Source organism: Oryctolagus cuniculus, chromosome 4 (assembly GCF_964237555.1).
Source record: "Oryctolagus cuniculus chromosome 4, mOryCun1.1, whole genome shotgun sequence".
NCBI lineage: Eukaryota > Metazoa > Chordata > Mammalia > Lagomorpha > Leporidae > Oryctolagus > Oryctolagus cuniculus.
Window position 1 is genome coordinate 135,697,335 of NC_091435.1, and position 23,359 is coordinate 135,720,693.

Sequence of the window (23,359 nt, forward strand, 5' to 3'; positions counted from 1 at the left end):
ATCTAAACCAGTCATATTAAGTAGAACAGATAAAAAAAACTACTAAGAGGGATAATGTATTTAGTTGTTCATTAACAGTCAGGGCACAGAAGAGAGTCAAAAGATATTCAAATATAGGGAAGGCAGTTTTACAGATTATTTTTCCCGCCTATACCTTGATAATTGTTAATGTCTTAGTTTACCTGGATCTTTCTAACTTACCTTTGTCTTGCTGATTGAAATTTCCATTGGGAATTCCAAGATCATCTTACTGACTGAACTGGAGTAGGCATTGAATTTGGTGATGTTAGTCATAATGGACTTTGTTCTGAGACACAGAATCATGAGTCATTCTATCCTTCCCTGAGGTTTCCATCCTTCTGTGAGGTCTTAAACTCGTTCCTGACTCAGATTCAAAAATACACTTTTCTGATTTTGCTTAATCCCCAAATTTATGGTTCAAAGCTATAGCCATGGGAAGGTTTCAGGTTCTTGCTTGCTCCAAGCTATTGTTTCCAAGAAATGGCAGGAGGGCAAATGTTTCAGTGCAGGACATCATCCCAAAACAGATGCTCATTACTGCAAATATATTAGCCGTAAACCCTCGTTATTGATCCAAAAACATTTAGGAATGGCCCATTTGTTCATTGTATATGAGGTTAATAAGATGCATAAAAATGAATTTGCTGTACATGTGTGTTATCTTTAGTAAGCGTGAGAAAGACCGTAGTACCTTGTGAAATTGATGCCATTATTCTTTCTGGTTTATAGACAGAGAAACTGAGAGCACCCAACTAGAGACTGATGGATACCTGACATCAATGCAAACAGTGGGCTCCAGAAAACAGTTCTTTGACATACTACCCTATTAACAGGTTTCTGATGATTGATTGAACAATAACGTAGAGTGTGCAGCATATGATCTGTGCCCAGTGACTAAATACCTGAAATTTCATTTTTGGAGGTAGAAAAAATTATTATTTTGAAAATAAATAAATAAACTTTAGAATCTAAAAATTGATCTTCCACTGCCAGAAATTTATAAACATAGTAATGCACTTCCTTTTTTTAAACATTTATTTATTTATTTATTTATTTGATAATCAGAAAGGGAGATACAGAGAGGGGGGGATCTTTCATCTGCTGGTTCATATCCCTGATGATTGCTATGGCCAGCACTGGGCCAGCCTGAAGCTGGGAGCTAGGAGCTTCTTTCGGGTCTTCTACATGGGTGGCAGAGGCCCGAGTACTTGGGCCATCTTCCACTGCTTTTCCCAGGCCATTAGCAAGAAGTTGGATGGAAGTAGTGCAGCCAAGGCACGAACCAGCACCCATATGGTATGCTGACATCACAGTGAGTGGTCTTACCACCTACACCATAACACCATCCCGAGTAATGCTTTCATAAACAGTATTTAACAAAATCACTTTTTACGGCACTTAAACTGTCAAATGATGTTATTGAGTTCACTATTCATTTATTTGTGTAACTGTTGAGAAGTTCCTTGCCAGAGGGGGCCCTTGAGTTTGTATTTAGTCTTCCAATGAGTTCATCTGAAGCCATGAGCTTCTGATACAGCATATCGTACCTCTGAGAGCTCCACCTTCTTTCTGACATTCTGTTCTCTTGAGCAGCCTTTCTAGTTACTGTCTCAAAGGTCAATCTCAATCTTTGCTACCTGCCCCACCCCGTAGCAACTCAAAATCAGACCTTTTAGTTTTTTAAAAAACTTTTATTTAGTAAATAGAATTTTCCAAAGTACAGTTTATGGATTACAATGGCTATCCCCCCGCCAAAACTTCCCTCCCACCTGCACCCCTCCCATCTCCCGCTCCCTCTCCCATTCCATTCACATCAAGATTCATTTTCAATTATCTTTGTATACAGAAGATCAATTTAGTATATATTAAGTAAAGATTTCATCAGTTTGCACCCACACAGAAACACAAAGTTTCAGTACTAGTTATAGCATTAGTTCACATTGAACAACACATTAAGGACAGAGATCCCACATGAGGAGTAAGTACACAGTGATTCCTGTTGTTGACTTAACAATTTGACACTCTTGTTTATGGCATCAGTAATGTCCCTAGGCTCTAGTCATGAGTTGCCAAGGCTATGGAAGCCTTTTGAGTTTGCCAACTTCGATCTTATTTAGATAGGGTCATAGTCAAAGTGGAAGTTTCTCTCCTCCCTTCAGAGAAAGGTGCCTCCTTCTTTGATGGCCCCATTCTTTCCACTGGGATCTCACTTGCAGAGATCTTTCATTTAGGTCCTCTATTTTTTTTTTTTTTTTTTTGCCAGAGTGTCTTGGCTTTCCATGCCTAAAATACTCTCAGTTTTAATTGCCTTTTTAGAAACAACAGTCCAAAGTTTTAAATCAACTGTTTTGGAATAAAATACTTACATTGAACCTACTGGTGAATATATTTATGAAAAGTTTGTAAAGGCATTAACTAATTTGGACACAAAAACCTAGCAAAAATTAACAGAGTAACCTTCCCTAACTTGAAACACCTGTTAGTTAATATGTGATGTCTCCATTCCTACTCCATATATAAACTTGAAATAACTCCTCTTAACCTCAATAACCCAAAATTTTGTCTTAAATCCAACTGCACATGAAAATTCCTTCAGGTATTTCTGTGGGCTAAGAGGGATGTCCTGTGGAGATTCTCACACTTGGAATTATTTACAACACCAAATGAAATCCAAAAATTTCTTTCCTTCGTGTTCTGCCTCCTTTGGTGATGCTTCTAAAAGTGTACTGTGGACGTGGGCATTTGGTAAACCCCAATAAGAACATTATGAGAAGCTCAGTATGCACATCAATGGTATTGTCCAGAGATGGTCCAAAGCTAGAGGATTGAAGATGCACTGAATCCTTCTCTCCAGCACTGTTAGTCTAACGGTTGCTTCAGTCCAGAATCAGCAATATTTCTGACCAAATTATTTAAGAAATAGCAATCTCTGTTCTGGTGTTAAGCCATTTTTCATACTGAGCTCAAAGCTAGTTCAAGTAATTGGACAAGGAACACATGACCTGCAATACTGTATTTCTTTCCATCACTCTTTTTCCTGCTCCCTTTATAAAAATGAACATTAAAGCTCCTCTCTCAACCTTCTGCTAAATCCTTAGCTCTTATCCTTGCCCAGGAGTGCTTGAGACTGGAGTGGCAGTTACACAACTGTGCTCAGCAGAAACATTTATTCCGGGATTTACTTCTATTTACTTTTCCACGGCTGAGAGCATTTCAATTCCACCAAATCATGATTCATTTCTATTGGTGAATAATGAGAAAAAGAGGGAACTGGGAATATAAAATGGAAATAAAACAGATGACAAAGTAGAAAAAGAGGATCTTGCAATAAAACTTGAGTTATGAAAGTGAACCAGCAAGTTAGAGCAGGAACCCTAAGATGGTTAGAAAAGAAGAACTCAGGACATTCTGTGAAAGCACACTGAGAATAAAAGCTTCAGTCTAGTGTCATGCTTAGCTGAACTAAAATTCTATTAACTTCAGATGTTGAGGCCAGCTGTTGAAAAGATATATTTAGCAGAGCTGCATACACTAAATAAGATATTCCTCAAATTTTCCATGTGAAAGCAACCAAATTATTATCCATTTCTGGGATGATAGGATGATCAACACTTCTAAACCATATACCAAATGAGTGTTAACATTTAGAAGGAAACCCCAACTCTATAAGAATTTTTTTTCTTGGAATTTATATATGCTGCAGGCAACATGTACAAAATTCTGGTAGAAGGATTGGGTAAGGGAAAATCTAGAGCAATCATCTAGAGAATAAAGGGGAGATAAACAGAAACTAATTTCAATATCTCATTACTAATACCTTGAGATATTCAGCATCTTTAGTGACTATAAAAGTCAATTTTACATACGAATATAATTCCTGAAATTCTGTTTCTTAAAAGGATCTTATGCTTCTCAACTTATAAGATAGGGACTGCTTTTTCCTTTTACAACTCATCTTCATACTAGCTATGTAAAATTTTCATGGAATTTTAGAGTTCACTCTCCTTTTGGATGACAAAGAATTATATTTCTGTTAGTTTAATGACAATCCAAGTATCACTAAGGAAGTGCTTTATTCTTTTAGCAAGAGAATATCTACATTTTTGAAGATCTGGAATAATGTTCTCTGCTATGTCTGTGAGTGTCAAAGGAGAACAGTGGGTAATGGAGGCATTGAGTCAACGTCTATCTCAGGATCAATTGAAAACCACCCAACTGCTTGTAAGAAGTTAGAAATCCAGAAATGATACAAAATCCAACTGAATCCACCACCATTCATTTCTCACATGTGGGAGCGAGAATTTCAGCTAGGCTTCAAAATTGCTTAGCACAGTAATGTGCAAGAGAATCAGCCATGTGAATAGGAGAGCATCTCTTTCCTTGGAGTTTCATTAACATTTAGAGACAGAGAAGGGGACTGGAGGTTTTAGATAATGAGTAGGTGAGTATGTATCGAGAGTCTCTCCTTAGCCAGCTCTAGTATGAATGCTCTTGCCTAGGCCTTTAGACTTGGCCTGTAAAGAGATGAGCACACTAAGGCCCAAGGCCATGTACTTCCAGTGACAATAGCCTCCCTTCAAGGGTTGCCTAAGAAAACTTGAGGTTGGCAATGGAATTATTTGTTTTTGTCAATACCTCAAGGTAGGACTGTTTTCCAGTCTTTCACAAGCCTCTGTCATTTCTCATTCTTCCTTTAAAACATCTCATTATTTCTTCCCAAATTGAAGAGGGCTTCAACTCTTTTTCCCTGCTGTCAGCGATTACTAGGTAAAATCTGTGCTCACATATTGAGTAATGCCCAACTGTGTTTGTATTTGACCCCATCGGAATTTTCACAAGGAAAGGATTTGGGAAATGAAATCAGGAGACACAAGGAGGAAGAAGAAAAGACAAAAAGAAAGGGAAAGGGAAAGAAAGAACTTGAAGGAGGCAGTAGAAAAAGGGAAAGGGAGACAGAAAAAGAGACACAATTTTCCATGGTATATGAAGAAAGGTCAGATTAATATTAAAATCCCTGGACTTTCCTAAACTCTGTGAAGATCTATCAGATTCTTCCTGTGTATAGGATTTTGTGTTTTATGTGGGGAAACTAGTGAGACAGAATTTCTTGGGAAGAGTGATGTAACTGCCCTCTGGTAATCTTATCAGGGATTGCAGTGGTGATGTGGCCATATGGCATTCTCTGCCCTCTCCCAAAAGAAAACAGTTATCCTTTATTTCATTCCCTAGTGTATGTGACAGGAAGTGCATTGGAATTTCTGAATTATCTGCTGAAAGAAATATCACTACAAGACTAAAAATGAGGGGCTGGTGTTTTGGTGTAATGAATATAGCCACTGCCAGCAATGCTTGCATCCCATATGGATGGCGGTTTGAAGACCAGCTGCTCAACTTCCAATACAGCTCCCTGCTAATGGCCTGGGAAAAGCAGAAGATGACTCAAGTGCTTGGGTCCCCATCACCAATGTGTGAAATCTGGATGAAACTCCAGGCTAAGGGCTTCAGCTGGGCCCAGCCCTGGCTGTTGGAGTAATCTGGAAAGAGAACCAGTAGATTAGAGATTTCTCTATGTCTCTGTAATTCTGACTTTTAAATAAGAAAATAATTCTTTAAAAAATATTGAAGCAGAGGCCCCCAGTACATCAACTTCTGATGGCAATTGGAAAAGATGGTGAAGAAGGAAGAATCAGAAGCCCTATAAATATAAAGACTCACAGATAGTTAAATTTAGTAAAAGAAGTATCTGAAATCTCAACAAAAATAGCTGTTCCGAGAGATAATTTACTCTGTGGTCAAAGAAACTAAAGGTTAAAAGATGGTGAAGTAATTATATATTTTATGAGATTAGGGGTAGTCATAGTCTACTGGGGAGATCAAAAGGAAATAAAAGTACTAGTCTGAAGATGTCTTGTGTGTGTGTTTTGGGAGCTACTGGGGGACATTTCTCAAGAAGAAATTGAAGGAACTTGTCACCACTCATTCAGTCTTACAAAAGAAGCTTAAAGATGTGCTATACACAAAAACACAGAAAGAAAGTCATAATTATGAAAGAATGCGAGGCAGAAAATCTCAAAATAAAAGTACAATGAAATCCAAAGCAAACAATAGAAATATTTACAAGAAATGTCAAGGCCAAGTCATTACTTATCAATAGTAACCTTGAATGCAAATGGCCCAAATTATACAATTTAAAGATACAGGATAGCTGAATGGATTAAAAAACAGGACCCAATTATTTGATGCCTACAAGAAACACACCTTACCAACAAAGATACATGCAGATGGAAAGTGAAAAGATTGAAAAAGATATTCCATGTTAATGGAAAATAAAAATGAGTGGGTATAGCCATCCTAATATTACACAAAATAGAATTTAACACAAACACTGTTAAAAGAGACAAAGAAGGGGTACTATGTAATTATTATCAATTTAACAGAATGATGTGCCTGTAATAAATGTACATATACCCAATGCCAGGGTGTTTATTTAAAAAATTTTAATGGATCTAAAGGGAGAAAGAGAGTCCAGGACAATAGCGCTGTGGGACTTCAACACTCCACCTTCATTAGTGGACAGATGAACAAGACAGAAAATCAATGAAGAAACAACAGAGCTAATATACAGCACAGACCCAATGGTTGTAACTGATATCTACAGAACCTTTCATCTCACAGTTGCAGAATACACATTCTTTTTTTTAAATATTTTATTTATTTATTTGAGAGACAGAGTTACAGACAGAAAGAGGGAGAGACAGAGAGAAACGTCTTCCATCCACTCGTTCACTCCCCAAATGGCTGCAATAGCCAGAGATGAGCTTATTCGAAGCCATGAGCCAGAAGCTTCTGCCAGGTCTCTCATGTGTGTGCAGGGTTCCAAATGCTTGGGCCTTCTAGTGCTTTCCCAGTCCATAGCAAAGAGCTGGATCAGAAGAGGAGCAGCGGAGACTTGAATGGGTATTCATATGGGATGCTGGCATAGCAGTTAGAAGATTACCCTATTATGCCACTGACCCCTACACATTCTTTTGTTCTGTGCATGGAAATTTCTCTAGGACAGACAATGTGCTAGGATTAAAGAATTTCTCAGCAAATTCAAAAAAATCAAAATAATACCACACATCTTTTCTGACTTACAATGGAATGAAGCTGGAAATTAACAACTCAAGAATTTCTAGAGCATATGCAAACATATGCAGACTGAACAACATGCTTCTGGGTGAACAGTGGGTCATAGAAGATATCAAAAATAAAATATATGGCCGGCGCCGCGGCTCACTAGGCTAATCCTCTGCCTAGCGGCGCCAGCACACCGGGTTCTAGTCCCGGTCTGGGCGCCGGATTCTGTCCCGGTTGCCCCTCTTCCAGGCCAGCTCTCTGCTGTGGCCAGGGAGTGCAGTGGAGGATGGCCCAAGTGCTTGGGCCCTGCACCCCATGGGAGACCAGGAGAAGCACCTGGCTCCTGCTATCAGATCAGCGCGGTGTGCTGGCTGCGGCGGCCATTGGAGGGTGAACCAACGGCAAAGGAAGACCTTTCTCTCTGTCTCTCTCTCGCGCTGCCCACTCTGCCTGTCAAAAAAATAAAATAAAAAAAATAAAAATAAAAATTCTGGAAACAGAAGAGAAAGAGAACTATAGACCAATGTATCTAATTAGCATAGATGAAAAAATCCTCACAAAATCTAGCTATTTGAATCTATCAACACATCAGAAAGATCATTCAAGTGGACTGAGTGTGGTTTATCCCTGGTATATAGGGATGGTTCAACATTTGCAAATCCAGAAATGTGATAGGATACATCACATTAACAAACTAAAGAACAAGACATTTGAGATTCAATGATTGTTTATAGCCTTTGTCTCTACTGTTGAGGAACAGTGTTTTTTTCTTCATACTATTCATTGAAGTCTTTGCTTAGTATAGGGCTCATCTTATGAGTATAAAGTAAATTGAAAATATATCTTTGCAAAAATTAACAGTGAGAATAGGAGAGTGAAGAGGCAGAAGTGTGGGAACATGGATGGAAAGGAAGATAGGGTGGGAGGCATCACTGTGTTCCTGAATCTGTATGTATGTAGTACATGAAATTTGTATACATTAAAAAATTTTAAAAAATAAATATTCTCATATGAAAAAATAAATTCACTTAATTGAAGTAGGTATGTTGGTTTTCTAGTTAGTTGACCAGGTTTTTTATAGACTCAGATATCCAAGGATTCAGTGACAAGAATAATTTTCTACATTTCACTATTTTATATAGGCTATCATCTAATATTACTTTCTTAGATGCATATTGGAGTATATAAGTCTTTTTTCAAAAAAGGCACTGCATGGACACTGGGAGTTGTGGGTGACCCTCTGACTGATGCATGAGGTGATTCATGTGATTACATGGTCTTGAAAAACACAGGGTACTGTGTAATCCTATAGTATTACAAATACTATTCTTAGATCTCCTCTTACACTGAGGTTCTCTATATTAATGATGTGTCTATGAGTCATTAAGATATCATAAAAGATGAGTGAAGATTTTAGAAAGTAAAAATAATGTGATAAACATGGAAAAATGTATATATATATATTTGTATATATATATGTATATATTTACATTTATGAAGAAGGAAATCTCAGGATTTTGTGATTGAACCCATATGGAAGTATTAGCTATTTTTATCCTTTTATTTTAGAAATAGCAAGCCTTAAGTGGCTTATGATTATGCATATACATGTATAAGTTATTCCTAAAGTTCAGGCTGACTCATGTTGAATTTTCTAGAATTATCACTGTATCAGTCAGTGTCTAAGTGTTAAAAAAAAGGATTCCATTAGTTTGGTTCAACTGAAGACTGTAATGAAAAGACTTCTTATAGAGGTGTGGGTAGGGACAAGAGCCAAAAATAGAGATGCATGGGACCCAAGAAAACCAACTATAGGAAGCTGTTGTAACCCTTAGGCCTGAAGGGAAAAAAGTAACATAATCACTGAAGGCCTGATGGGATGGGGGGCATGGTTGAAAGGCCGCCTCTTAGAGACTTTGGTCATGGAAGAAAGAAGGTAATGCCAGATAGCATGTATATGTACGTGTGTGTGTGTATGTGTGTGTGTGTGAGAGAGAGACAGAGAGAAAGAGAGACAGAGAGAGACAGAGAGAAAGAGACAGAATCTTCCAAACACTGGTCCTCTTCCAAATGGATGAAAACCATAGGGTTGGGCAAGGCTGAAGCCAGGAGCCTGGTACTCCGTATGAGTTTCCCATGTTGGTGGCAGGGATTCAAACACTTGGGCCATCTTCTGCTGCTTTCTCAGGTACGTTTGCGTGGATCTAGATCAGAAGTAGAACAGCAGGATTCCTTCCATCACTCATACGGGTTGTGAGTGACACAGGTGGCAGCCTACCTGATATAACAAAATTCTGGCCCCTCAAAATGCTTTTCTTGCTCTCACTTGCTAGTCACACAGCACTTCTATAATTGCATGTATGAAAATCTCTGTGACACAAAGAAAAGTCTCCAGTAGATGCCAGCTGCACTGTCCTCTAACTGAATTCAGTTATGGTGTTCATTAAATGCTATTAATTATCTGATGCAGTAGATATACTTGTTTCTAGTTTGCAGATGGGGAAACTGAGTCCTAGAGAAATTAAATTAAATTCTTTGCTAAAATTCACACAGCTCAGGAGCAACAAGTTTACTTGTTCTTTGCATATCATGTGAAAAAAATTGAAATAAATGAAAACTCATGCAGCTGCTTTGTTTCTAGTGGAAAGGAAAATTGCATTTCAAAATGCTGAAGGCATTTTAATGAAGCATTTTACAACATGACACCGAGAAAATGAAGGTAGAAAGATCTTTAGTTAGTGTTTCAAATCACCTGAAAGCATTTTATCTGCAGAAAGACTATTTGGTCTATAAAATTAGCATCACTTTTACCCAGAATCATAAATTCTACTATAGTCCTATATTGTTTTTCTCCATTTCCTCCTCTTGTTCTTTTTCTCACAAGGTTAAAAAAATAAATGTAGCCCTGTACACAGAGCAGCTTCACACACAAACATAAATTTCATTTCAAAAAGGCCAAGTGATAAATAACAGTGGCAGGTGAATATATTATGTTTCCATTCGTTCTATTACCAGACTTTCATTAAATCCTCTCCCAGATTACTATTAAAACTGTCCTGCCTTTTAAAAGATACTATGCTAGATTTACAGTACTTATTTTTCATAACTGATTTCATCTACATTTCAGTTAAACCACAATGATACAGAAATACGTTATCATGAAATTCTGTGCACCATTTCAAAAGATTAGAAACAAACAAGGTGACTGTTGAATTTATCAAAATCTTAAAAGAATTAAAGAAATCTGGTACAAAGAATTAATTTGAGCTTTCTATCTATGGCTCTGATTTGATTAGTGTTTAAAAGGCTTCTTATTTAGAAATAAAGTTCAATTAGCCACCATTACAGAGGTGATACTTTTCCAGCAAAACTGAATTTTATCAACCTAAAATTTCTAGTTAAGAACACAATATTAATTTTTATAATGGATGAAAGTATCTCCTAAATGTATAAAAGTCTCGATTATTTTTTTAATGAATTATTTCATTGATTTTAAAGGCAGAGTTACAGAGCAGGGGAGGGGGATCTTCCATCTGCTGACTCCCTCCCAAATGGTTGCAACAACCAGAACTGAGCCAATTTGAAATCAGGAGCCAGGAGCTTCATTTGGGTCTCCCACATAGGGGCAGGGGCCCAAGCACTTGGGCCATATTCTGCTGTTTTCCTAGGCACAGTCACGAGCTGGATTTGAAGTGGAGCTTCTGGAACTTGAACCAGCACCCACATGGGATGCTGGCTCCGCAGGCGGCCGCTTAACCAGTATGCCAGAGTGTCAGCCCCTTGATGACCTCTTAAGCAGAGAGCAGGTTCACCAATCATTATGAAATGGCCCAGGATAATGAAATCAGTGAGTGCACTCTGTTTTAAACACAGCCTCGGGACCTATCAAAATCTGATAGGAGTAAATGGACCCACAGCTGCTATACTACTTGAATTTCTCCATTTGTTTGTGATTGTATTTATGATCCTTAGCTCTCTTATCTCTTTCCTCTTTTTTTTAAGAAGAGGATATTTAATATTACTTATATGGAGCTCAAAATCCCCTAACATTATATTGTTAATTCATCCACAGGGAAAACAGAAAGTGGAATGAAATAAAGAATAACCATTTACTACCATTTGTCCAATTTTTACTACTTCTCAGACCACTTTCTGAAAGAAGGAAGAAAACTATCTAATATAGCCAGATAATTTGTTAAAAATCTGTTCTGCTATTTGAGATGTTTATTTGTTTTATTTTCATAAAACCAGGAGGAAAAATGGTCTATTTTAAGACTAACAAGTATTTTGAAATGATTGTCATGATGTATCTTATCTGGTTACTCCTTCTGTCCTGGGAGAGGAAATAAAATAGGTCAGGGCAGCACCATTGCCTGACTCCCATCACCAATATACTTTGCCAGCTGTAGAAACTAGGCTGTCATCAAACTGATGGAGAATCCCATCCTCCTCAGACGACTGGGGAGTGGACGATTTCTGGAGAGCACTTGATGCTGCGTTTATCACATGCTAGCAGACACTGGAGCCCTTTGTTAGGTCTTTCCATCTTATGGTTTTCTTTGGTCTGTATGCTTATTGCTGTGATAAGATTCAAAGCATTGCCTGCCTCAAAGACAGTGAGAGCCTTATGTTTCAGGCCCCTAGCAGTTAGTTATGATGATTGCTTTTACCACTTTGAACACCAAAGTGTAACACTCACTTCTAAGTCCTAACATGCTTATTCAGTTTTAGCCTTCTTCATTTGTTAATGTTGGTAATAGACTGTAGCTCAAAATATTGTGTACATAATGACTGTAACACAGCAGTTAATATCAAGTTAAAGTTTACTTACTACTAATCTGGTATGTCAATCCTGGCAGAGTTCAATGATCAAATGCATTATTACTGTCATAATTATTTATAATTAGGGTATACAACCTTACCATTCTCTCACTAATGCAAGAGAATTCAAAGCACAGTTGAAAATAGTCTGTAATCTGTCACTCTGTTGAACTGTGTGAACAATCACCTACCACTCATTGTATCCCACTTCTGGGCCTCTTCCATGCCTGTAACAATTTTCCCTGCTTTCCCACCCCTGATTTATGGATTATTCATCCTCCAGTCAGCTTTACTGTCATTTCTTAACAAAATCTTTACTGTACTCTCCTAAATTTGGTTACGTGCCATTGCTCTGTGCTCTCACAACATCCTGCTACCCCGTCCCTTAAAACCGACAGGATGAAGAAGTCTATGAGAATGGGGCCCATAACTTTTAGAATTGGTGAAGTTGTTTTGCCATAGTATTTCCTTAACATGCCTATGTTTAAAATAATTATTTATATTATTTATTTGAGAGAGAGAAAGAGATAGAGAAAGACAGAGAATCCTCATTCACTTGTTTTGTCGCTCCCCCTCTTCGCGGAGGAAAGACACAGGACCCTGCGCTGTTCTTTTGTCTGCTTGGCCCTTCCCGGGTTTGCTGCTGGTCCTTCCCGGGTTGGCTGCCGGCCCGTCCACCTCCGTGGAGGGGCGGCACCCCCCACCGCTTTCCCTGCTTCTGTGGAGGAGCGGCACACCGCCGGCCGGCTCTCTCGGGGGCTGCTCAGATGTCATCCAGATGTTCCTTCAGATGTTCCCGGTGCATAGTGTTTCTCTCCTCCTTTATAGTCCTCTTCCACCAATCCATGCTCTGCTACCCACACGCCGAGCATGCTGCTCTCCTCCAATCAGGAGCCGGATCAGCTCCTGCAGCTCATCAGTCAAATTAGCGAAGGAGCTGCGTAGAAGTTTATTCCTCCCCAGCGCCATATTGTGGGAGAGCAGATGCATAGAATAAGTCTTAATTCCAGTAACTTAGTCTAGTCTCAGTTGCTCCCCACATTGTTTCAACTCCTAAATTCCCCCAGCAGCCTGGGCTAAGGTAGGCTGTAGCTGGGAGCTTGGACGCAAGCTGAGTTTCTCACATGAAGTTGCAGGGACCCAGCACTTGGGCATGCTTTTACAGGAAATCACAATTCACAGGAAGCAGAAGCAGGAATCAACCTAGCATTCCAATATGAGATGCAGGATTCCAAAATGGCTTCTTAATCACAACACCTAACACTTGATCCCAAATTACACTTTAATTTAAAAGATTAGTTAACAAAAAATAAGCAACACCCACTTTAATTGTTTAATATGCATATAAAATTTTAAAAAGCAAAATGTTAAAGTGAAATATTGATTAAAACACATCTAATCCAAATATCACTTAACTAAGCATAAAAATTTCTCATGGTGTTCATGCAAATGATTTTTTCTTTCTATAAGCCTTTGGCTTGACTTTTAGTTTTATTAGGCAAGTAAAAATGTGGATGAAGAATCTTACTGATGTTTCTGACTTAGGTTATTAGGGTTAGAGAACAGCTGTTCCCTGTCATGGTTTCCAAGTGGTATGTGATACACTGGCCCTGACAACCAGGATACAATTAACGTGAAGTCTTCTCAGATGATTTGCCTGAAAGGGTAGCTGGTTCTTTTATCAGCAACTGCGGAATTGGTCTCCCTAAATAATGTCTCTAAGTAGCTATTCCAGAGCAGAAGGGAAGAGGAATATTGGTTATTTATTTGTCCCCTCTCATTAATAGAGCCCATGGTGAGAAAGGACTCTTTCTGGCTTTGAAGGCGACTACTATATTGCAGACACCTGCAATATAAAATCAGGGGTTTTAGATTAACTTGAAAAGTGCACTGAGAGGAGTCAATAACCCCGAAGCATGTGGAAGTGAGTTTGCCCAGTTTGTCTAGCCAGTCTTCAGTTGATGGACATCTGGTTTGATTCCATATTTAGCTATTGTAAATTGAACTGAAATAAACAAGAGAGTACAGATAACTCTTTCATATATTGATTTCATTTCCTTTGGATAAATTCCCGGGAGTTGGAAGGCTGTATCATATTGTAGATATATATCCGGCTTTCTGAGATATCTCCATACTGTCTCCCACCATGGCTGTACCAGTTTACATTCCCACCAATACTGGGCTAAGGTACCCTTCTCCCCACATCCTCCCCAGCATTTGTTTTTTTATTTCCATATGTGAGATATTCCAAGGATGAGGTGAAACCTCATTGTGGTTTTGATTTACATTTCTCTGATGGCTAGAAATTCTGAGCAATTTTTCATGTGTCTATTGCCCATTTGAATTTCCTCTCTTGAGAAATGTCTGTTCAGTTCCTTTGCCCATTTCTTAATTGGATTGATTGTTTTTTTGTTGCTGAGTTTCTTGAGTTCTTGCTAGATTTTGGAAGTTAGTCTGTTGTCAGTTGCAGTGTTTGAAAATATTTTCTCCCGTTTTGTGAGTTGCATCTTCACTTTACTGAGTGTTTATTTTGCATTGCAGAAGTTCCTCAGTTTGATGTAATCCCACTTGTTAATTTTGGCTTTGATTGTCTGGACTTCTGGGATCTTTCCCAAGAGGTCTTTCCCTAGGCCAATGTCTTGTGGGTTTTCCCCAGTGTTCTCCAGTAATTTGATGGGATCACATTGTAGGTTTAGGTCTCTGATCTATTTTGAGTGGGTTTTTTGTGTAAAGTGTGAGGTAAGGGTCTTGTTTCATACTTCTGCATGTGGAGATCTAGCTTTCCCAGCACCATTTGTTAAAGAGACTGTCTTGCTTCTGGGAGTTGATTTTTACTCCTTTGTCAAAGATCAGTTGATTGTAGATGGATGGATTTATTTCTAGGGTTTCTATTCTGCTCCATTTGTCTACATGTCTGTTTTTGTGCCAGTACCAGGCTGGTTTTTTAAAGATTTATTCATTTATTTTAAAGTTAGAGTTACATAGAGAGAGAAGAGGCAGAGAGAAAGAGAGAAAGAGGGAGGGAGAGAGAGAGAGAGAGAGAGAGAGAGAGAGGTCTTCCATCTTCTGGTTCACTCCCCAATTGGCTGCAACAGCTGGAGCTGTGCCAATCTGAAACCAGGAGCCAGGAGCTTCCTCCAGGTCTCCCATGCGGGTGCAGGGGCCCAAGGACTTGAGCCATCTTCTACTCCTTTCCCAGGCCATAGCAGAGAGCTGGATCAGAAGTGGAGCAGCTGGCTCTCAAACTGGTGCCCATATGGGATGCTGGCACTTCAGGCCAGGGTGTTAATCCACTGTGCCACAGCACCAGCCCCAGGCTGTTTTGGTTTAACTGCTCTGTAATATGTCTTAAGGTCTTGTATTGTGATGCCTCCAGCTTTGTTTTTGTTGTTGAAGATTGCCTTTTTTTTTTTTTAAATGGGGTCACTTGTTTTTCCATATGAATTTTAGCATCATTTTTTCTAGAACTGAGAAGAATGTTATTGATATTTTGATTGGGATTGCACTGAATCTACAAATTGCTTTTGTTAGTATGGACGTTTTAATGATGTTGATTTTTTCAATCCATGATCATGGAAGATTTTTCCACTTTTTTATGTCTTCTATTTCTTTCTTTAATAAATTTTTTGACAGGTGGAATTAGACAGTGAGAGAGAGAGAGACAGAGAGAAAAGTCTTCCTTTTTCTGTTGGTTCAACCCCCAAATGGCCACCACGGCCAGGGCGCTGCACCCATCTGAAGCCAGAAGCCAGGTGCTTCCTCCTGGTCTCCCATGCGGGTGCAGGGCCCAAGGACTTGGGCCATCCTCCACTGCCTTCCCGGGCCACAGCAGAGAGCTGGACTCTAAGAGGGGCAACTGGGACAGAATCTGGTGCCCCAACCGGGACTAGAACCCGGGGTGTCAGCGCCGCAGGTGGAGGATTAGCCTAGTGAGCCGTGGCACTGGCCTCTTTAATGTTTTATAATTTTCATGATAGAGATCTTTGATAGCCTTAGTAAAATTTATTCCAAGATATTTGATTTTTTGTAGCTATTGTAAATGGGATTGATCAAGAAGTTCTTTGTCAAGTATGGCATTGTCTGTGTATATGAAGGCTATTGATTTTTGTGTATTGATTTTATATCCTGCTACTTTACCAAACTATTCATGAGTTTCAATAGTCTCAATGGAGTTTTTTGGATCTGCTGTTTATATAATCATGTCATCAGTAATGTGTTTTTCAATCTCAGGCTTAGAAAATATTTTTTCAAACTAGTATATACTGCTTTGAGCACTTTGTTTTTACTATTTTTTTTAAAATCCCTATCCTTAAAGAAGTATTCTCAAGTATACCTGGGATTTGTTTTAACAAGGTGTGGTAAGAAAGTAGGCATTATACCCACAGACTCCTGGCCATGGCAGCACAACACTCCATAAGGGCCACTTGTGGAAGAACTGGGGATAATCAGGGGTCAAAAGGATGAGGGAGAGTATGACCATGACCATAAGTATTCAGTGAGGTTTTGTGGGAAGGGAACTGTGAGGCTGTGAAGGTTCACTGAACAAGCTAAGGATTTGAAGATTTGGAACCTACTCTGGGCCAGCAAGGCCATCTCCAGTTATCCTGGACCTTGTCCTGGGCTGTTTTAGGGAGAGGAAAGTATTGGCTTTGTGTGTGAGAGTTTGATAAAGGAGATGATTAGCTATGTGCGCTCTGATTTGGTTTGTGTAGCAAATGCGTACTCACATAGGGAATTTTTTTTTTTCTCATACATAAGGTAACCATGGGAAGGTTGTCTCTATAAGATCAAGGACTCCAATGCTAGAATGTATCAAGACTACAGAAAACTCCAGGCATTTGGCAAAGTGATTAAGATACCACCTGCAATGCCTATGTCTGATATCACAGTGCCTGAGTTCAAGTCTTGGCTCCACTCCTGATTCCAGTTTTCTGCTAATTTGCTTCCCAGGGGCATACAGATGATGGCTCACATACTTATTTCTCTTCCACACACACACAGGAGACACGATTGTGTTCCCATATTCCAGCTTTGTCCTTGCTAATCCCAGATCTTCTAGCATTTGGAGAGTGGGCTAGAGGATAGAAGATTTCTTTCTCTTTCTCCTTTTTCTCTCTTTATTCCTCCTTCCACCCCCATATCTTCCTCCATTTCACTTTATATATAAATAATGAATACAGAAAATAAGAAAATACAGTCAATACCAAAGAAATTTAAAGTTACATTCCAATTTTATGTATAAAATAACAGATTAAAGTCATATTCATCATATCTTTTGAAAATCATTGGATGCTCCACTCTATAATTCATTTAGCATGTCATTAGGGGAAAATGTGAATTATTTAGTCCAAAATATTAACTAATTCAGAATTTATTCTGTATCTGTTTTAGGCAAGCTTTTGTGTACCTGACATTTTATATGCAATGGTAATCCTAGCAATAATTTTTTCAATATGTAAAGATTTTCACTAAGTTTTGACTATTTTCTCTAACCTTCCTCTATGTCATTAAGTACAGTGATTATTCTTGTTTCAAATTTGGGTGGGAGATATAAATTGTTAGAGAGATGTCACCATTAAGACCTCCAGGAGTACATAATGGAATTCAGAGAAATCCGTTACTACTATTATTGTGAAACTAGGCAAACTTGACATTTTACTTTTCTGTTTCAGTTTACTAAGGTATAAAATGTTGTATAGTGATTCTATCTCTGACGTCAAGTTACACTACTGTGGTATTGCCTAAATTAGTGTCAGAGTTTTGTATTTTATCCCTGGGTTCCTTCTTCCAATGCATTTGTCCGACTCATAGTTAGTCTCTTATCAGGATCCTCGTCCCACTGAAAAGCCATTTGTAGTCATTTTGTACAACACAAAAGTAACTCTAGGAGCCAGAATAAGTTGTACAGATTTCCTTCATAACCAAACTGGGCCACATGAAAACACTTTTCAAAGAATGTCAACATGAAAAACAGATCTTCTGTGGAGCTGGTTCTCTAATGTCTAAATGTGAGCATCTCTATTTCAAAGTTAAAATGTGGAGCAGACAAATTAGCAAAGAGGAACGGAGAAGAGGGGGTGAGAAAGAAGACATGGTTGATATGCAAAAGTGAAGAGGCATGCTGGATGGAGAGACCTGGTTTGGGATGGGTTTTCTATCCTTCCATCTGATATTCTCAAGATCAGGTGAATCCTCCACCTTTGGATAAACAGGATTCCTTTGCATTTTTATAATTTCCACATACCTTTCAGTTAAAAAACTCAGATTTGTTTCTGTTGATTACAGAAAAGAAGGAGTCGTAACTAACATAGTTAGATACAGGAGGATTAAGAAGAGGGGAAGGCAGTGGAGTGAGAGGAGAGAAAAGAGAGTTTCAAAACAAGGTTCCCTGAAGAGATTGCAAGTAAATGCTTATCCAGCATATTATGAGACTTCGATGGGTCTCATTTCAACTTATTCAATACATTAGTATTTTTAGGCAAATATGGTGTATTTCAGTATGGATCTACTGCATCATACACAATTCATTATATCAATTATCCCTTGAAAATACATGGTCTTCTAAAGTTTTTTAGGTACTTCATACTTGTAGGTTTCACCTTCTCAGCAAGATAATGAATCACAGATTTCACAAATTCTGTATATATATATTCACAGAGACACATTAAATAGCTTTTATTCATGTTGAAACAGTTACAGAAATCTTTGGTAAAAAGTTAGAAAGCTATCTGACAATTGAAAAAGCAGTTCTCTCAAGTGACAATGGAACTATCATTATTATACCCTCCTTTTTGCTTCTTCTTCAGGGAACACAATCTCTTTTAGTAAAATCATCCTCTTTCTAGTAACTTGCTTGCTCTGATTAGGTGGCATACTTGGGTCTTGGTGTATTGAACAATATTACAATAGTCAATTAGCCCAAAGAGGAACGTGTTTAACTATGTTTTTCTCCTGGGGATTTCAGAGTAGAGATAAGATTCATTAAGTTAGATTTTGTTTTCATTAACTCTCCTTAATTACAAAAAGCCCTGCTATGACATTAAAGATGAGTCCCAGATGTGTGATGTTTATTCCAAATGGAGGTACAAGTAATAGCTTTACATGCTTATAGGTGGACTCTGTGCATGAAAAAATTGCCTTGATATACATGATTTGTATAGATTGTTATATGAAAATAAATATTTTTTCTTTAGGTAATGAGATACCATTTCTATCATACTCATATTTGCATACTAATTAAAAGCCTGATAGATATAATTTTGTATACATTTGCCTTGGTCCTTAGCTTTATTTTTTGTTAGTTTTATTATTTTTTAACTTCAATAAATATGATTATAGCAGCTTTTCTCCCCATAACCTCCCTCCTACCCACAACTGTCCCATCACCCACTCTCTCTCCCATCCCATTCTTCATCAAGATTAATTTTCAATTATCTTTATATACAGAAGATCAACTTAGTATATACTAAGTAAAGATTTCAACAGTTTGCACCCACACAAATACGCAAAGTGTAAAGTACTGTTTGAGTACTAGTTTTACCGTTAATTCACATAGTACAACACATTAAGGACAGAGATCCCACATGCGGAGTAAGTGCACAGTGACTTCTGTTGTTGATTTAACAATTAACACTCTTATTTATGATGCCAATAATCACCTGAGGCTCTGGTCATGAGCTGCCACGGCTATGGGAGTCTCTTGAGTTCACAAACTCCAACCTTATTTAGACAGGGACAAAATCAAAGTGGAAGTTCTCTCCTCCCTTCAGAGAAAGGTACCTCCTTATTTGATGGTCTGTTCTTTCCATGCGGTCTAAATCACAGAGATCTTTCACTTAGGACATTTTTTTATTGCCACAGTGTCTTGGCTTTTCATGCCTGAAATACTCTCATGGGCTTTTTAGCCAGATCTGAATGCCTTAAGGGCTGATTATGAGGCCAGAGTGCTGTTCACGACATCTGACATTCTATGAGTCTGTTGTGGATCCCACTTCCCATATTGGATCCTTCTCTCCTCTTTAATTCCATCAGTTAGTATTGGCAGACACTGCTCTTATTTATGTGATCCCTTTGAGACTTAATCCTATCTTTTTGATCAATTATGAACTGAAGCTGATCACTTTGACTAGTAAGATGGCATTGTTACATGTGACCTTGATGGGATTGACTTGGAATCCCCTGGCACGTTTCCAGCTCTACCATAAGAGGTAAGTCCAGGAGAGCATGTGCCAAACTGTACATCTCCTCCTTCTCTTCTTCTCATTCTTATATTTAACAGGGATCAGTTTTCAGTTAAATTTAAAAACCAAAGAATAATAGTGTGTCAATAAAAGAGTTCAATCAATGGTATTAAGTACAACAAAAATACTAAAAGGAATAAAATAGTAAGTTGTTCCTCGACAGTCAGGACAAGGGCTGATCAAGTCATTGTTTCTCATATTGTCTATTTCACATCTACAGGTTTCCTTTCAGGTGCTCAGTTGTCACTGATCAGGGAGAACATATGATATTTGTCCCTTTGGGACTAGCTTATTTCACTCAGCTTGATGTTTTCCAGATTCCTCCATCTTGTTGCAAATGACCGGGTTTCATTGTTTTTGACTGCTGTGTAGTATTCTATAGAGTACATGTCCCATAATTTCTTTATCCAGTTTTCTGTTGATGGTCATTTAGGTTGATTCCATGTCTTAGTTATTGCGAATTGAGCTGCAATAAACATTGAGGTGCAGTCAGCTCTTTTATTTTCCAGTTTAAATTCCTTTGGGTCAAATCCGAGGAGTGGGATGGCTGGGTCATGTGGTAGGGCTATATTCAGGTTTCTGAGGAATCTCAAAACTGACTTCCATAGCAAATGGCATTCCCACCAAAAGTGGATTAGTATGTGTTTTTCCCCACATCCTCACCAGCATCTGTTGTTAGCTGATTTCTGTATGTGAGCCATTCAACCAGGGTGAGGTGAAACCTCATTGTGGTTTTGATTTGCATTTCCCTGATGGCTAGTGATCCTGAACACTTTTTCGTGTGTCTGTTGGCCATTTGGATTCCCACTTTTGAAAAATGTCTACTTAGGTCCTTGGCCCATCTCTTAATATGTTGTTTTGTTGTTGCGGAGTTTCTTGATCACTTTGTAGATTCTGGTTATTAATCATTTATTGGTTGCATAGTTTGCAAGTATTTTTTTTTTTACGTTTTGTCAGTTGCCTCTTCACTTTCCTGACTGCTTCTTTTGCAGTACAGAAACTTCTCAAATTGTTGTAATCTCAATTGTTAATTCCAGCTTTGACTGACTGTGCCTCTGGAGTTTTTTCCAAGAAATCTTTGCCTGTGCCTATATCTTCCAGGGTTTCTCCAATGCTCTCTAATAATTTGATGGTGTCAGGTCATAGGTTTAGATCTTTAATCCATGTTGAGTGGATTTTTGTGTAAGGTGAAAGGTAGGGATCTTGCTTCATGATTCTGCACGTGGAAATCCAGTTATCGCAGCACAATTTGTTGAATAGACTGTCTTTGCTTCAGGAATTGGTTTTAGATCCTTGATCAAATATAAGTTGGCTGTAGATGTTTGGATTGATTTCTGGTGTTTCTATTCTGTTCCATTGGTCCATCCATCTGTTTCTGTACCAGTACCATGCTGTTTTGATAACAACTGCCCTGTAGTATGTCCTGAAATCTGGTATTGTGATGCCTCTGGCTTTGTTTTTGTTGTACAGATTGCTTTAGCTATTCGAGGTCTCCTGTGTCTCCATATGAATTTCAGCATCATTTTTTTTCAGGTCTGAAAAGAATATCTTCAGTATTTTGATTGGTATTGCATTGAATCTATAAATTGCTTTTGGGAGAATGGACATTTTGATGATATTGATTCTTCCAATCCATGAGCATGGAAGATTTTTCCATTTTATGGTATCCTCTTCTATTTCTTTAAGGTTTTGTAATTCTCATCGTAGAGATCTTTAACGTCCTTGGATAATTTTATTCCAAAGGCATTTGATTGTTTTTGTAGCTATTGTGAATGGGATTGATCTTAGAAGTTCTTTCTCAGCCATCGCATTGCCTGTGTATACAAAGACTCATTTTTGTACATTGATTTTATATCCTGCTACTTTGCCAAACTCTCCTATGAGTTACAATAATCTCTTAGTAGAGTCCTTTGGATCCCCTAAATAAAGAATCAGAAAATCTGCAGAGGGATAGTTTGACTTCTTCCTTCCCAATTTGTATCCCTTTAATTTCTTTTTCTTGCCTGATGGCTCTGGCTAGAACTTCCAGAACTATGTTGAATAGCAGTGGTGAGAGTGGGCATCCCTGTCTGGTACCAGATATCAATGGAAATGCTTCCAACTTTTCCCCATTCAATAGGATGCTGGCCATGGGTTTTTCGTAAAATGTCTTGATGGTGTTGAGGAATGTTCCTTCTATACCCAATTTGCTTAGAATTTTCATCATAAAGGGGTGTTGTACTTTATTAAATGCTTTCTCTGCATCTATTTAGATAAACATATGGTTTTTCTTCTGCAGTTTTTTTTGTGGTGTATCACATTGATTGATTTGTGAACATTGAGTGATCGCTGCAAACCAGTGGTAAATCCGATTTGCTCTGTGTGAATGATCTTTATGATGTGTTGTTGAATTCTATGGCCAGAATTTTATTGAGGATTTTTGCGTCTATGTTCATCAGGGAAATTGGTCCGTAATTTTCTTTCAACGCTGCATCTTTTTCAGACTTAGAAATTAAGGTGATGCTGGCGTCATAGAAAGAATTTGGGAGGATTCCCTATCTTTCACTTGTTCTGAATAGAATTGGAGTTAGTTCTTCTTTAAATGTCTGTTAGAATTCTGCATTGAATCCATCCGGTCCTAGGCTTTTCTTTGTTGTGATGCCTTTATTACTGATTCAATTTCTGAATCACTTATGGGTCTGTTTTTGTTCTCCATGTCTTCATGGTTCAATTTTGGTATGTTGTATGTGTCCAGGAATCAATCCATTTCTGATATATTTCCCTGTTTGCTACCATACAACTCTTTGTAGTAATTTCTGATCACTCTTTTTATTTCTGTGGTGTCTGTTGTTACATTCCATTTTTTTATCCCTGATTTTATTGTTTTGGGTCTTCTCTCTCCTTTTTTTTAGTTAGTTGGGCCAATGGTGTGTCAATTTTGCTTATTTTTTAAAAAACCAGCTCTTCGTTTAGCTGATCTTTTGTAATTTTTTATTCAATTCTGTTGATTTTTTCTCTGATTTTAAGTATTTCTCTTCTCCTACCAGTTTTGATTCTGGTTTGCTCCAGTTTTTCTAGATCCTTGAGATGCATGATAGCTCATTTGTTTGGTTTCTTTCTAATTTCTTGATGTAGGCACCTATTGCTATAAACTTTCCTCTTAACACTGCTTTTGCTGT